Genomic DNA, 16,546 nt, shown 5'->3' on the forward strand with positions numbered 1-16,546 from the left:
ATTTTCAGTGGATTTGCCTTTGTCACTTTGCCTTTTTCGTGGTCAGCATGGCCGCCAGTCACAGTCATTCTCCTGTATGGGAATGTGCAGTCTTCATGCCCACCTTGAACTTACTCATGGTATACAATGACTTGTGGGGAGACATGTCTCCCAGATTTAGCATGAGTGCCTGCCCTGAAAACACTTGAGAGATTTAGTATCCCAGTCACAATCAAATTCCGCTATGAGGGACACATCAAGTCAGCTCTCAAGTGTTTTCAGGGCAGGCACTCATGCTAAATCTGGGAGACATGTCTCCCCACAAGTCATTGTATACCATGAGTAAGTTCAAGGTGGGCATGAAGACTGCACATTCCCATACAGGAGAATGACTGTGACTGGCGGCCATGCTGACCACGAAAAAGGCAAAGTGACAAAGGCAAATCCACTGAAAATCTCCTTGTTCGCTAGCCTGAAGACCTGGGCGTTAACTGGCCGTATGAAAATGGGTCAAAGATCAATCATACTGATGTTCAGTAGAATGAAGGAGAAGAGACTCATCTCACTAGGTATGTGGCGACGCTCAATGGCAAGGAAAGTCCATCGTGGGCTGGAAGGACGCCCCTGTGGGCAGGAATGATGGCCATGAGGACCTTGCTTACGCTCATCAGGCTCTACCACATCCTGGTTTTGTGATCAAAAAGATGCCCGCATCCTTCTCCGGAAGAGACCTACACCCAAATTGGCCTGTTTTGCTCAGCAAGGTCATCCCGGAGGCCAAAGGTCTCAATGGCCTGCTTTTGAGGAGAGGCTCAGGGCAGGGACCTAAAAGCTCCTGACTCTTTTTTTCCCTGGGTCAGGAATGAGATGGCCCCTTCCATGCATTTCAAACTACAAAGGGACATCAGATCAGTCTTCCAGAGCACCTGGGAGTCATTGTGATGTGGAAGAGTTGGGAAAATCCCTGACCTCACCACAGAGATGAATCATGGTGCTATGGACTTCAGTGGACACGGTGCCCCAGCCTCAGAGCTGCCAGGGATACCAGAGCTCAGGCCCCAAGTGCTGTTTTCTTTAAGGCCATTTCTACATGCTTTAGCACCATTCTTAATCAACTGGTGCTTCTATGCAATGTCCTACATTTTCTGTCTTCCAAGACATTGCCTTTTAGTGGCTGCTCAATGGCTTGTGTACCCCTGAATAAAAGCAACACTCACCTATGCACTGATGTCCTTGTTTCTGACAGGCTCTGCACTTCCCAAGCTGAGCCCCGACCCCTGGTTGGGAGAAGTGTGAGGGCCTGGACAAGTTTTCACGGGCATGACTCTGGAGATCCCATGGAGAAATTACTTGAGAGAGGCTTGCCTAACCCTCAGGCCTACTCTTTGCCATTATTAATCTGCCTTTGTTCCCTGGCTCATAGACAGAAAAAACAGGCTGTGGCAGAGCCCAATAAGAATAAGCAAGGTCCTCACGGCCTTCACTCATGCCTACAGGAGGCCTCCTTCCCACCCACAATGGTCCTTCCGTGCCATTGAGCTTTATTACATCTCTGGAGATGTGAATCTCTTCTCCCACCATCACCCATGAGCCTAAATGGCCCGCTAGGAGAGAGATGTCTCCCAGGCTTAGACTGAGGCCGTGCCCCGAACGTGCTTGAGAACTGACTCGAGGTGTCCCTAATAGCTGAATTTCACCATGACTGGTGGCCAAGCTCACCAGGAAGAAAGCAACAAAATGAACACAACTCATGTGATGGAAAGCCACTTAAAATATCTGCACAGCTAGCCTGAGAACACCAAGCCAATTGGTCTTAGCAAGTTTGGACACAAATTAATTATATTGATGTTTGACGATATGCAGCAGGAGCAAAACACTTCAGATGAAAGAGGCAAGGGCTTAATCACCAGCAAGGCCTCAGCAAGCAATAACTACTGGGTTTTCAGATGCTTCATGAGGAAGGAATGTCAGTGCCCCCCCAGGGCCCTGGGACACAGCATAAAAGCCTGCGCTGCTCCAGGCCCTGCATCCTCCTCTCTTGCCTCCCTTTCCTCGACGAACGAGGTAAGCCTGAGTCTGCTCCATCTCTCGCTGTGGGCTGAACGGCTGTCATGGTGGCTGCTCAGGTTGATCCTTGGGCTGCCTCATGTTGGCCCTGCAATAGAACTCTTTAAGGGCTGTCACCTCTTTCCCCCTTGATGGGGCTGGCTGGGGAAGAGGGGGGGTTCCTTCCGGCAGAAGGGGATCAGTGGGGTTCAGCAGCAGGGAGGTCTGCCCAACAGAACTTCTGCCACCGGCAGATGGTCTCTAACCAAATGCCCCAGTGCATCCAGCACCTTCTTCAGTGCAGTGTTTTTTCCGGAGATGGGGGTACGATCAGTCTTTCCACAGGTGCTTGAAACCCACTCTGCTGGGTCCTACTCCAAAAGTGAGCCAGCCTTCCCGTGCCGTGCCACTTGCAGGGCACAATGAGGGTCGTGGCACACCTAGGCACGCTGTCCGTTTTTAAAACAAAGTGTGTCCGTGGAGAGAGCTGAGGAAAGGAAGGGCAGACCGATACCGAGGTTCGTGCTCACTGCCTGCTCTGTGTTTCAGCTTTGCCTCCCTCACCGAGAGATGTCTTGCTTCAGACCCTGTCCTCCACGCCCCTGCGGCGCTTCGGGCGCGACCCCTCTTGCAAGCAGCTGCAGTGAGCCCTGTGTCGCCCGCTGCGCAGACTCGATCGTGGCCATTGAGGCCTCCCCGGTGGTGGTGACCCTGCCGGGCCCCATCCTCACCTCCTTCCCTCAGAGCACGGCCGTGGGATCCTCTCTGTCAGCTGCTGTTGGGAGCTCACTCAGCGCTGGGGGGGTTCCCATCTCTTCTGGGGGCTCCTTTGGTCTGGGGGGGTCAGGGCTGTGTCTGCCTATCCCCCGCTGCAGTCTGAACTGCTGAAGATGGCGGATCACCCCCTTTGGAGTGGGAAGGAAGACAGAAACCCTGCAGCAGCTCGAGCATTCCCTTGCCTTAAAGGCAGGTTGGGTGTCCTTATCCCACCTGGCAGGACGGACCCGCGCCTGCTGCTCCTCGCTGTATGGCAGCGCCCCCCACCCCCCCACCCCTGCCGTGTCTCCTCTGGCTCATAAACTGGTTTTCTCTGAGCCCCTCGAGAAAGGGCTCATTCTCTTCTACTTTGCTGAATCTCCTGATGAGAGGGAGGAGGGTGCTGGAGTTAGGGACTGCTCTTGGTGGCCTGGGATTGCCACCGGCTAGAGCAGAATGGGAAAAGGCAAGCGCTTTGTGTGGAGTTTGTCCTTGGGAAATGGGCCGTTCTCCCTCTGTACCTCCCTGAACCCTGCAGACATGTGTCTTGGAGTCTGTTCTGTGCCACTGCATTTCCTCCTTCTCATTAAAGACTTTGTGCAGCATCACTGGAGACTCGTGGTGGTTTGTTCTCCTCCTCCCTCAGTCAGCTACCCGCTCTGCAAGGGAGAGCACGCCTTCTGTCCAGAGCTTGCCACCAGTTGCAAACAGAGCTCCCTGAACTTATTCCAAAACTCTAGAAATAAGGAAGCAGGCAAGAGAAAGACTGGAAAGCATCAGAAGAATGGAGCACGAGCCTGCAACCTGGTGATCACGGCCCTGTGACCAGCGCTCCACCAACCAGGCTGCTGCAGTACTGACAACTGGCCGCCAGGTGGCTGCAGCGCCCCACCGACCCTGTGCTGAGCACGGGCCGGGACCTCGGCCCAGTTCACACGGCCCGACCACGGGAGCTGCTCGCTGCGGCTGCAGGGTCCGCTTCGCTCTGCCCTTTGCCCACTCGGAGCCCTGCCACCATTGCGCGCTGCCTCCGTACCACAAAGCACCCGCGTGGCTCGCGCGGTTAAATCCTTTGCATCTGATGGCTTTAACAGTCGGGTGGTTCGTGGTTCTTTCTGTCCGTGCCTCCACCCCGTTACCGAGGGAGAGACAACGGTATGAGGAAAACACGGCACAAGGCACGGAGGGCGGTGGGGGGCGGCTGGTGGGGTCCTACATATAAGCCCCAGCGATTGCTGTTGTTAAAGGAGAAACTCACACACACGTGGGTGCCACTGGGCTTGCTTTAGTCACAACTCAGTGCTGGGCCACCACCCCAGGGAGTGGCAGAGACCCGAGGGATACAGCGCAGCTTCTGTACACTTACCAACTCATTAGTCAACTTTTATATCGGACAACTAGTTTGCTAGTTGCTGGAGCTCAGACACAAGAGCAGGATGGCAGACATGCTTTTCCCCTTGGTTATGGGACACTAACCCACACGGGCAGTACACTATGACTCCACTGCTTGCTTCAGAAGAACGACTTTGTAGTCGTTAGCTGAGCAAAACCGAGCTTACTCAGCTTCCACAGGAATGTCGGGCTGTTGCATTAGCAGCCCAAAGCCGCTGTTGTGGAAGCTCAGAAGCTGGAGCAGCCTCCGAACCTTCTTTCCCTGCAGCAGAACAGCTGCAGCATCACAGGGTTCCCGTCTTGTGCCCACCCCAGAGGCACGTTCTATTTTGCTGTGGGAAAGAGGGGGTGCATTTGCTCTGTTTGCATTTGGAAGCATCTGTTAGTAACAGCAATGTCAAATTGTTCTCTTTTCAAATAGAAGAGATTTTGCAGGACTGCACTTTTTTTGAGTAGGAAGAAGCAGTGGTGCAAATATATGTGGCTTAGGAAAAGCTCGTGCACATTTTTTTTCCTTGCACAAGTAAGCCATCTCGAGCTGTTGCACGATTTAACCTCTTGACTTCACAGCCGTTCCCTGTGACGGGAAAGCGAGGTGTTACCAGAACGAAGGGGTGCAGGTGGGACAAGGGAGCGGGGTCTTTCCTACGCCTGCCTCTCGCCCCGCGCCCGGTAGCCGCGCTCGGCGCAGCCCGCACCCCGCGGGCGGCCCCCGCAGAGGCCCGGGGGCCGGGTCGGAGGAGCCCGCGGTGGCACCGAGCCCCTTCGCGCCCCGGCGCAGAGCGGGAGCCCCAGACCCTCCTCGGCCGGTTCGGGCCGCGCTGCCCGGCGGGCCGGGGCCGGTGGGCGTGGGCGGGGCCGGCGGCGGTGGGCGTAGGAAGGTGGGTTTATTTCCGGCCACGCGGCGCCCTGGAGCGGCTGTGGCGGTGCGGGGCCTTCCCCGGGAGCCTGGAGGACTTTCGGGCCGGGACGTGCGGCGGCGCGCTGGGTGAGCGGGCGGGCTGAGGGCGGCCGGGGGCCGCGGGCGAGCCCGGGCCTCGCCGGGGGGCAGCGGCCGGCCGGGGGGGCGTGGCGGGCCGGCGCTCGGCCGCGGCAGGGAGCGCCTGGTGGCGGCTGAGGCGGGCGGGCGGCCCGGGGCCGGCGGGGCTGCCGGCGGGTCTCGACTGCCCGGCAGTGACGGTGGTCAGCGGGCTCCTCACGGTGCTGCTTTCTTTCTTTTTTTTCTCGGCGCCCCCCCCCCGCCGCCTGCGGGCTGCCCGGGCAGCCGCCGCAGCAGCAGCTCTCCGCGGGGCTTTGTCTTTCCCCCAGCCGCTGGCCGTGGCCGTGGCAGCGGGCTGGGGCTGGGGGCCGCAGAGGCTGCCTTGGGCCTGCTGTAACGCTATCGCAGGGGGGTGCCTCAGGCGCCTCTTCCCGCCGTCTGCAGGCGAGAGAAAGAAAAGGAAGCCGGCGGTGGGATCCCCACCCCTCGCCCCCGATTGCTGATTTCTCTAAAAAGCATTACGGAACGGCAAGCGCTTAGCTACCGGGGAGGGTCGGGAGGTGTCTCGCTGATCCTGTGTCTTGACAGTCAGCTCCTGGGCCAGAGCAGCCGAGGGGAAGAGGCCTTTTGATTTGCTTCCGAGTGAAACGGGGCTCTTGTTTTTCCTTTGTACCTAGGTTCATCCGGAACCGTACGCTGACAAATCAAGGGGAGCTAAACTGAAGGTCAGTCTAGATGTTACTTTTCCACATATGCCTTGTGCTTGTGAGTCGGACTGCTGACTGTGGAAGGATAACGTCTGCAGTTGCCGAGGGCCGACGAGGTCCTCGAGTGTGCCCGCTGCTTCAGAGTGCTGCGCTGCTGCTTGGGCAGCAGACTGGGAGGAATTGGTGGTCGCTCGTGGTTACGCAGCCAGGCCTGCTGGGCGCTTAAACCAGGGCGTCCAGTCGGGCAGTATTATTTTTCTGGATTGTAAATGAGCCTGAGGTATAAACCCACTTTACATTTCTGCATGGCGGTGTACTTTGTCAGAGAGCTCAGCCGTACTGACAGAGCTGGCACAGAGTTCCCTTGGGACTCCAGACTTGACTGTCTTGTTGAAAGGCTCGAGAGCCTGCTTTGGAAGTCACTTGGCAAGGCTCAGCTTTGCCGTGACTTTTGTACTTGAATTGTGACTGTAATGCCAATGCCACGGGTTAGCCTTTCTCCAGAAGTTATAAAAGCAGAATGAGCGTTAAGAATCTGATTACCTTTTAACTAAATGCAAAACAAAGTTGTGGGATGAAGTGACTGGAAGTCCTGCAAGTCTGACTGGGTATTACTGCCGTGCATGTTATCTGCCTGTCTACCGATCGTTCCTGCCTCTTGTTCTGTTGTGGTAATGCCTTTGGGTAATGCGCTGGGCTCTAGCTGTAGTGCGTCTTGACTTCCTCCTGACCCCCCGAGTTGTTACCGGTCTTTGCCTTCCTCACGTTTAACAGGGCGTGGGAAGGCCAGAGAGACTGGAAGCCTCGGCTCTTGTGTGCGGAGAAGCTGTCAGCCTTCTAAGAGAGCGTGTAGCCGGCAAGCGCATTGTGGTGCTTCGATACCAAGCTGACAGCACAGGCCTCAATCTTTTTTGTGAAAAGGGATCAGCAGGAAATGTGTTGATGTTGAAGGGGGAAAGGTGGCAGGGGAAGAGGTAGGAGGCAGCTTTCAACCAATTTTAGTCTTAACTCCTGTGTTCCTGAAAATGGTTCTGGGCTTTGAGGGGTTTGCTTTTGGCTTTTTGCCTTAAGCGCGTCTGCCTTTCAGGGTAGCGCTTTCTTGGAAGTTGGAAACGGTCCTTCTTGGACACCGAGCCCTGTACCTGAGAGGGCCATCTAGCGTGCTGCACCGTGCGTTTTATTCCCTGTAGGTCACTTGGCCCTAGCAGTACACGCTCTCCCGGTTTGGCACATTTTTACCCTGCTGGCTGAAAGGTTCTGTCTTTGCACTTCCTCAGCTTGCCGCAGGCCGTAACACTTGAGTGTTCATAGACCGCTTTCCGTGCTCGCTGCTTTCAGATTTGAGCATCAATGCCATGGACGTAGCAGGCGAGCAGCAGCTGGACATAGAGCACAAGCCGATTAAACAACGCTTGGATAAAGCTGCCAGTCGTGTGACTCCAGAAGCAGAGAGACACGGTAAGATGCTATTCTGCCATTGTTGGATGCATGTTCTCTTAGTCTTTCCATCGCCGTGTGCCTGCTATGAGATTCATGGGAACAAGGGACGGCTGAATTCACAGTGTTTTAAACACCACAAACTCTTGAAGAGTTTATAGGACACAAATCTATTACCCTGGCAGATCAGACAAGCTCGTGTGTGTGTGTGTGTGTGTGTGTGTGTGTATAATGCTCGGTACTTTTGCGAGGCAAGTCTTTGCCTAGTCCCTCTGAAACCGAGACAAGGACTCGTTGATGCATTTCAGGAGCAAAGCTGCTGAGTGACTAGGCTTTTCCTACTAGAAATCAAGCAGCTGTTCTGGCAAAACTTGACTTGGGTTGCATCTTTAAAGCCTAGGAGGCTGACAGATGGGACGAGCTGGTTCGAGGAAAGAGCCTCTCTCCAGGGAAGGCTCCACTGGACTTGACCCTTAAGCCTAAACTATCATCTTACTGCGTTTACTTGGTGTGTGTTAATGCATACCTGATAACTGATAGATCAACTGAAATATGTTGAGTTACAAGTTGGAGTAAGTGGTCCTCTGCTACATAAACCTCTTGTCTGCATTTTTTACGTGTTACGACTTCATTGTTTAACTTCAATACAAACCAGGAACGATTCTGGTAGTGTTGCAATGTAATGGTAATGCTGTCCCGACTTTGTCTTTCTAAAACGTGAGCTCCTTATTATCTGTTCTGGGAGATAGTGTAGTTCCGTGTATTGGCATGAACTGAGTTTGCTGATTTGATGTAACGCAGATTTAACTTTTCTGTTCTTGAAGCTGAAAGGCTAAACTAAGCCAAGAGCTGAACAGTGGGGTAGGTACGAGAGCTTCTCCTGTTGTCATGGGAATGTGGTGATGGAGTTCTTCCTATTGTGCCACTTAGCAGCCTTTCTGTATTTAGACTCTGTCCCAGGTGATGCATCTTCTCAGTTCCTAGCTCCTCCTTAACTCACATGCTCCTTCAAGCGCGCTTCGTCTTTGAACAAGGAATTCGTATACTAAATTTTCTAAAAACACTGGCGTTTCTGAGAGTGCCTGTGTGCACAAATTGGTCATCTGTTGTTTCTCTGTTCTCCCACTGATCAACTGGACTGGGTTTTAAACCGGCCTTGGACTAGGGCTACGCTAGGGACGAGGCCTGGTTCTGCCACTTAGCTGCTTCGGCGCTTTAAATTTCTTAGTTAAAAATACATTTTCTTTACCATTGACCTTAAATATTATGGAGTGGTATGTGGAGGCTTTTCCTGATCATAGTTGCATTAAAATAGTTAATAGCTTAATGATTTCTGTGGTAGGCTGCATTCTGTGCTGGGCTGTCATCTCATTAATTTCCATTGGATGGCGATAGAGGGTTGAATTTTTTATTTTTTTATTATTGTTATTTACCGCTTCCTTCCTTTTAACACGGGCCGAGTTTTCCAGCGTCATGTGTCATATCTGCATGCAAGTGGAGGACCATGTTAACAGCATGAAACTTTGCATGTGGGGTTTTGCGCACTGCGGTTTCTTTATGGTATCTAAGCTGTGTGCGGTACCTCTGGGTGCTCTCGGAGACTACTCGACGGGGCAGCTACCGATTACATTCGGAAAGCTGTTACTAGTTGCTGTATCTTGAAAGACTCCGTGTGTTGTACAGGTGGTGTTCTTCAAATGGCAGGAATCATGGCTTTGACAAAGCATGGGAATTATTAAGCTGCATTCTTCCCGACACTATCTTTTAGTGTAATTACAGGATCAAAACCCATACTGGTTGAATTCTTAAGCGTCCTTTCAACTTGTCTGAGTGTTGTAAGCTGTAGAAAGTGAGTCTGGTACAGTGGTTTAAGAATGGGTATACTTTCCTAAAAGTTCGTATTTGCTTGACCATGACTACCATAAAGTATTTGATTAAAGAAGCGAGGTTAATGATTGATTTTCATGCATATTTCATACTTTCTAATTTAAATCTCTTTCTTTTTTCTTTTTTCTTTTTTTTTTTTCCCCCCCCTGTGGCTAATACAGATGTCTTTGATACTCACTTCTGTCCACCTGATCTGCCTCCCAATCTCAACAAAGAGGGTCCCGATAACATTTTTGTCCCCTCAGCAGTGTCTGCATTATCACCTGCCCCGGCCTTAGTTATCCAAGAAGCCACCTTTTTGAGGCTCATAAGAGGGTAGTGCGGCGGTGCCTAGACAGTGGGCCTTAGAGGGCTTTTGTAATCCAGCAGACTTGGTCCTGTCCTTCACTCACAAATCCTGAAACAGCCTGGTTTTCAGGGACCTCTCCTAATAGGAGCCCGTGTTCTTGAAAATCTTAGACGTGCAGTTCCTTGGCTCGCTTATTCCGAGCTCCAAAGCTTGCGGACCTTTGGTATTTGTTTTGGTTTTTGGAAAAACAAAGGTCCTGTTTGAGTTTTCTGGAGGCATGTCTTGCCCTTTGGCGTGTTTCAGCTGTCACCAGCTCTCATCTCCTCTTTTACGAGTCCCTCTGCAGCCTTCTGCACTTAAGAACATAAAACTCCGCGAGTTTGTGCCCCAGCTGTACTGTGGCTATGCATTCAACACACAGGCGGCACAGGCACTGGCAGAATTGTAAAGTCGTGACAAAGACAGAAATTCCTTGGAGATTCTAGTAAGCCAGTGGTTCATGTGTGTGCATTGTCAGCACCGTTTTTCTGGAGGACTGAGTGTCAGTTTTCCGCTTGGGAGATTCCCACTCTGATCTAGTTCCGCAGCAATGTATAACTGTGTTCCCTGCGTATCTTGGGACGGGATTACGCGTTATGCGCTGTTGTCTGCTATTTGAAGTGTCGTTTGTGTAACAATTCCGGTATCAGTTGCAACTTGCTGTTTGGGTCTGCTTTAGACAAAGTCTTAACAAAGCCTTTAAAAAAAAGTGACGCTTGCTTGCATCAAGCTGTGTCCCGTCTCTCAATCGCGGCCATCTGTCAAGTTGCGTCCTTCCCCAGAGAAGTTTCTGTCTTGAGGGATTCATGATTCCGGCCTTCAACTTTTTGTTTTGTCCAGCACAACACGGAACCAAGACAGACTATTGGTTTTTTTTCTGGTGAGCGAGACGTTGTCCAGAGGTAGAAGAGCAATGAAGAAAGTTTGCCGTTAACCCTGCCTCCGATGTCGGCAGTCTTGCCCTAAAAACAGAGGAAGGGAGGAATAGAAACAGGCAGATGCTTTGTTCACGTGGGCAAGTTCCAAGCTGCTCAGAACTGTGGGAGAGTGATGTCGTTTCTGCAGCAAATTTCTTTGCCGAGGATTGACTTGGCTGTCTGAATGGACGGCTAAAGTCCTCTTCAGACTTAAGCGCTGCATTAAAACAGCTTGCATCCTCCTGCCAAAATCTCAAAAAGTACGTCGGGAAGCTCAAGCTCCTTCAGGTGCGTTGGACTGGACACCGAAACGTGGTCCCTGATGTTTGCTTTGATGTTGATTTGTTGAAATGAAATCCACCGGGGATTGGAGTCCTGAGCTGGAGTGTCTCTTTATTGCTGTAAAGATGATAAGATGATGACTGTGCTCTTGCAGGTGCTGCGATACTTGTGACGATGTCAGAGAAGCATACAGGCGACGAGGCTGGACCTTTGGGAACCCGGATAGCATAGAGCAGTGCAAGAGGGAAGGATTTATCTAGGAAATGCAGGAGCAGAAGAACGAGGGCTGCCAAGTGTACGGTTTCCCAGAGGTCAACAAGGTGAGAGATGGGTTTTGCCGTGAGCCTGTTGCGTGGTGGTGATGAGCATCAGAAGGCACAGTCGGGGCATTCTGCTCTTTTTTTTTTTTTCCAGCTTTAGGTGTTCTCAGGACTGTAAAAACCCCTGGGCTCAGCAAGGTACTTCTGCTGGTGAAGGGGTTCAGTAGGAGGGTCAGGAAAAGCAGTAGGCAGGGGCTAATCCTCTGTTTAATGAGGTGGGCTGGTAGGAAGCGTGCTGGCTGGAGAAGCTTAGATGGTAGAAAAAGCTATCTAGTGAGTCTTTTTCTGGAGGGGGATAGGCAGCTTCTTTGAGGTTTAGGTGGTCCCACCTGCCCTTCTAGTCTCAAAACGGAGACCACCAGTGGGTGCTGGAGGAGATAACAGTAACCGACAACTTGTCAGCAGAGGTGCTGGAGGGAGCGAAACGTTCCCTTCTTTAGAAAACCAGTGGAATCAAGACTATTGGAGTTGATTGTCAAGGTTGAAGATGCTCAAAGAGATGTTTTTTGCAACTGGTGTATGAAAATGTAGTACAAGATACACCAGATGAGTATGTTACTACCCTGTCATTTGGCAGGTTACCGAGCACAAAACACTTGGACATGCAGGTTACATACCCAAGTACATTCTAGCAGTCAGGCTCAGGCTAATTTTTTTATTTTACTTTTTTATTTCAAAATCTGGAGGGTTTTTTACATCTTTGGGTACTATTCCTAGTGACCACGTTCTTTATTTGGGGGGGGGGGGGGGGGAACCAAAACAAACACACCCCACCCTTTTGCTCATGAAGCCAGACATCGTGTTTTGAGCATCATCATGGGTGCTGAACCATTACAGGACCCTTTGTCACAAAGTGTGATGAGCAGGAAAGATTCAAAGGGGAATGCTGTGGGTAGCAAGGGTCCAGGGGTGGGTGTCACTAGGGATATTTCTGGGGGCTGCTGTTAGGCCCTTGGACAACTTCGCACATCTCCGTTTTCATTAGGTCCGCTGTTAACATAAGCGATAGGTTTGCACAGACATTCAAAGGTGTATTGTAGCATGTGAGCCTGACGCATTAAAATCTTCCGAAGGAGGGTGTATATGGTTGCTAGTAAGTGTCAGAGAGGACTGACATCTAATACCCATATCCTGTTTACATTCAAGGTTAAAATATTAATTACCTTTGTCTTTTGGGGGATATTTGGGGGGGGTTGTTGATGGTTTTTTTGTGGGGTGGGGTGTTAAGTTTAGTGCTTTATTTTTGAATGCAGCTTGTTTTCATGGATGCATACATAGGACCACTGTTGTTTATTGCATTAAGGGTTTGCTTACCCTCTCATTTACTTTCTGCCTCCTTTTCTGTGATACCTTTTTGTATTTCATACAGCAGCAGTTACTTCCCTCCCAGTAGACTTAATTCCTCCTTCTTCCCATTTTTATGTCCACTAAAATACTCTGCATAGAACGGTTATTGTCAACATCAGTACGTGATGATGGCTTTCCACATGACTGCCTGTTAGGAAGAGGGGAAATTCATACCTCTTTTAGGACAATGTTTGCTGGTATTGTCACCCATGAAAATAAGTTGCTTATTGTCTATCTTAAACAAAAATTTGAAAATCCAATGTCTGGTATGACTGCTTGATTTATGTAGATTCAGGCCTTTTAACAAAAGATTACTGTCTCCTGCAGGTAGCTGGAAATTTCCACTTTGCGCTGGCAAAAAGTTTCCAACAGTTTCATGTACATGGTAAAGTATTTTCTTTTCCTGCTTATTGTGACCTTTAGCTTCCAAGTGTTTCTGACCATTTCCTTTGAACATCTTTGCATTGCTATCTGTGATAACAGCAGCACACTGCTTCAGGGGGGAGGACATTGGTGAAATTTTGTTAGAGATGTTTATAGAACTATCAGGAACAAATAGAAAAGTGTTTTCTGAAGGTGCTGCCACATGGGTGTGGGAGAACATGGAGGAGAATGTGTCTGGGCAGTCTCTCAGCCTCATTTGTTCTACAAAACTTTGCTGCCCTGCTGTAAAACAACCTCAAGTATGGTGTTCGGTCCAGGACCTGAATATCAGTATCTCTGGAAAGGATATTTTGGAGAAAAGCTCTTGGGAATTTCAAAGCAATTCAAAACAGCTTAACCTTCTTTTGCTTGAGGCTTAGTTCAAACCCTGAGAACAGCAACTGGGAGGTCTTGATACCAATAGAGGCTTGCTTCTTGACAGATTTTTGCTAGCTGTTGTTTAATTAAATTATTCATTTTTTTTCTACCTGACCACTAGCCTGTGGTCAATAGGGAGTATGTAACTGCCAATCTATACCTAAGGCCTTGCCCACTTGCTACATTATTTTGTCACAGGAGTTGGGTCACCTATCTAATGAGATTACATCTGGGACCCCAAACTGTAGGATTATGTCATTCAGTAACTTCTTAGTAACTTCTCTAGCCTGGTTAGTTCTACATGGGAAGGCCTCAGGCCTTCCAGAAAAGGTGTTCTGAGTACCAATAAGTAATGATACCCCTCTCTTCTTGGGAGTTCTGAAAAATCTATCTGCCAATGCTAACCTGGCAGTTTTCCCTTTCCCTCTATTTCCCAGCTGGAGCTTTATAGTAATGTTAGGATTATTCTTTAAACATACCTCACATTGTTTGGTTATCTGGTTTATTTTTGTGTACAAATTCTGGCACACCAACTTCCCAGTCAAGTATTTACAGAGGGGTTCTACTCTCCAGTGGGTTGCTTCATGGTCTTCTTTAATAATTAACAGAGTTGAGTGCTCAGGATTCATGATCTTCCCATCAAGAGTGCAGAACCACCTCTCTTTCCTACTCGTGTCTAAGTCTTGTATCATTTTTTGATCTTCCTTGGAGTATTCTGGTGTTATTTCATGCACAAGTTTTTTTACCTTCAGGGATCAATGGCATTTGTTACCATCTGTTCTGCTGCTCATTTTGACACTTTATCTGGAAAGGTGTTTCCTATTTCCTGAAGTTTCCCTTTTGATGGCTCCTACAGTGGATGACAGCCACTTCCTCCAGTTCATTCACTGCTTCCAATAACTTCAGAATTTTGGTAGCATATTTTACTCCTTTCCCTTGGGCCAGTAAGAGCCCTTGTTTCTTCCAGATAGCTCCATGAGCACGCACCACTCCAAAGGCATACTTGAGTCTGTCCATATGTTTATTCTTTTACCCTTGGCCAGTGTTAAGGCCTTGTTAATGCCATCAGTTCTGCCTTCTGGGCCAATGTTCTGGCAGGTAACGGGCAGGCTTTGATTACCTTCTGGTAAGTAGTTACCACATATCCAGCTTTTCGTTGTCCCTGCTGCACGTAACCGTTTCCATCAACATACGCATTCTCAGCATCCTTGATAGGTTGATCCTTTAGATCTGGGCAGCTGGAATGTACCTCCTATTGTTTGTAGACGGTCATGCTCTACAGGTCCAGCCACATTGCCACTGAGGAAACAAGCTGGATTGACAAAGTTAGTGGTTGTTATGGTGACATCATCAAGGTCTACCAGACTGGCTCCCATTTCATAAAATGGGAGGGGGATAATCAATGGTTACCCTTTTTGTTCTAAAACAGCAGTTACCACGTGGGACACAAATACAGTCATTCTTTGCTCCAGTGTAAACTTTTGGGCTTCCTGAATGTTCAGGGTTACTGCTGCTACTGCCCTCAGGCAGCCTGGACATCCTTTAGCTACTTCATCCAACTGTTTGGAGAAGTGTGCAACTGCGCATTTATATGGCATGTCCTGGGCCAGAACTCCCAGAGCTACTCTTTGCTTTTCATAGGAGAACAGAAGAAATGGCTTGGTTACATCTGGGAGACTCAAAGCAGGGGCCTTCATTAATTTCTGCTTCAATTGCTGAAAAGCTTTTTTGCATTTTTTTGCATTTAGACTGTTCTAACAAAGTTGAGTTTCCTTTTAATATCTGGTATAATGGCTTAACCAATAGGCCGTAATTATATATCCACAAATGGCACCACCCGGTCATACCCAAAAAGGTTCGTAACTCCTTTACTGTGGTGGACTCAGGTGTTTGACAAATAGCTTCTTTCCATTCTCTCATCAGTTCTTATCCTTCAGATACCTCATATCCCAGATAATGCAGACTTGTGTAACTTATTTGAGCCCTTTGCTGCGGTACTCAGTATCCATTTAATCTCAGGAAATTAAGTAGGCTTACCATCCATTGGCAACAGTAGTCTTTAGTAGGGATAGCAATTAAGAGATCATCCACATATTGTAATAAAGTCCTGTTTTCAGAGGGAGGACTCCATTCTTCTAATTCTTTAGCTAATTGTTTTCCAAAAATCATTGGACTGCTTTTAAAACCTTGGGGTAACGCTGTCCAGGTTGACCGGGACTTTCTTCCCAAATCTGGATTTTCCCATCCAAAAGCAAATAGCTTTTGACTACTCTCTCAGCCAATGGGAGGCAGAAGAAGGCATCTTTGAGATCCAACACTAAAAAACATTTCCACGCAGATTTTAATTTTGTTAATAGAGCATAAGGATTTGGCACCACTGGGTGTATGTCTTCCACAATTTGATTTATTGTTCTCAAATCTTGCACCAGTCTATGCCCTTTCCCATTGGGTTTTTTGATGGGTAGGATTGGTGTATTATATTCTGATTCACATTCTTTTAATAACCCATTCTGCATAAAATTATCAATTATTTCTCTTATTCCTTGTCTACCTCACAATTTCAATGAGTATTGTTTTATTCTTACTGGAGTTGCACCAGATTTGAGCCTCACCTTAATGGGTTCTGCTCATTTGGACCTTCCTGGTAGCCCAGTGGTCCAAACCCCTGGAAACACCTGATCCATCACTTGAGTGGGGATTCCTATTTGGTTTACATTAGTTATTAATGCCAAACTCCTAATTTTGACCAATCTTTCTTCTTTTACTTCACATATTATTTGTCCATTATGAAACTTTATTTTGGCATCTAATTGTCCCAAAATATCTTGGCCCAATAGTGATTTTGGGGACTTGGGCAAATACAAAAGTCATGTATTTCCACTTGCTTTCCCAATTTATATTCTAACTGTTTTAGAAAATGAGCCTTTATAACCTCACCAGTTGCTCCCACAGTGTTGACAGCACTATTTCCCTCATGTTCCTACCTTTTGATTCAACACAGAATATGAAGCACCGGTATCAACTAAAAATTCCACTTCCTTATTCTGTGCCTAGCTTTATTTTAACCAGTGGATCCACTAGGGTAGATTCCCCAGTTTCCCATCATTCAGTATCAGCTTCAGTTATGAGCCTTGAATTTCCTGATTTCTGACAGTCTCTTTTCCAATGGCCCAGTTCCTTACAGTAGGCACATTGGTCCTTCCTAAGAGGGCCTCTGGACAAATTTTGCCAATTGCTTCTTTTCACAGGTGGGTTGTTCCCATGCTGCATCACTACAGCTATAGTATGCCCCATCTTTTTATGTTCTACCTCATCCCAGTTCCAAAATACCTTCCAGGACTCCTCAAGCAACCTTTCCAAATCCCTGA

The 16,546-nt window shown here is 48.9% G+C and overlaps 1 protein-coding gene across 5 annotated transcripts in view; it reads left to right on the plus strand.

The window, feature by feature from the left end:
- Positions 1–207: 207 nt before the first annotated feature.
- Positions 208–16,546, plus strand: part of GARNL3 (GTPase activating Rap/RanGAP domain like 3) — an 83,268-nt gene continuing 66,929 nt past the window's right edge. For all 5 annotated transcript variants that reach the window (XM_080401451.1, XM_080401454.1, XM_080401452.1 and 2 more), the window contains exons 1-3: positions 208–5,161; positions 5,830–5,877; positions 7,198–7,317. The gene's annotated coding sequence lies outside the window, so the exon portion shown is untranslated. The remainder of the gene's footprint in view (positions 5,162–5,829; positions 5,878–7,197; positions 7,318–16,546) is intronic.

The sequence above is a fragment of the Falco punctatus genome, assembly GCF_963210335.1.
Source record: "Falco punctatus genome assembly, chromosome: 9".
Lineage (NCBI taxonomy): Eukaryota > Metazoa > Chordata > Aves > Falconiformes > Falconidae > Falco > Falco punctatus.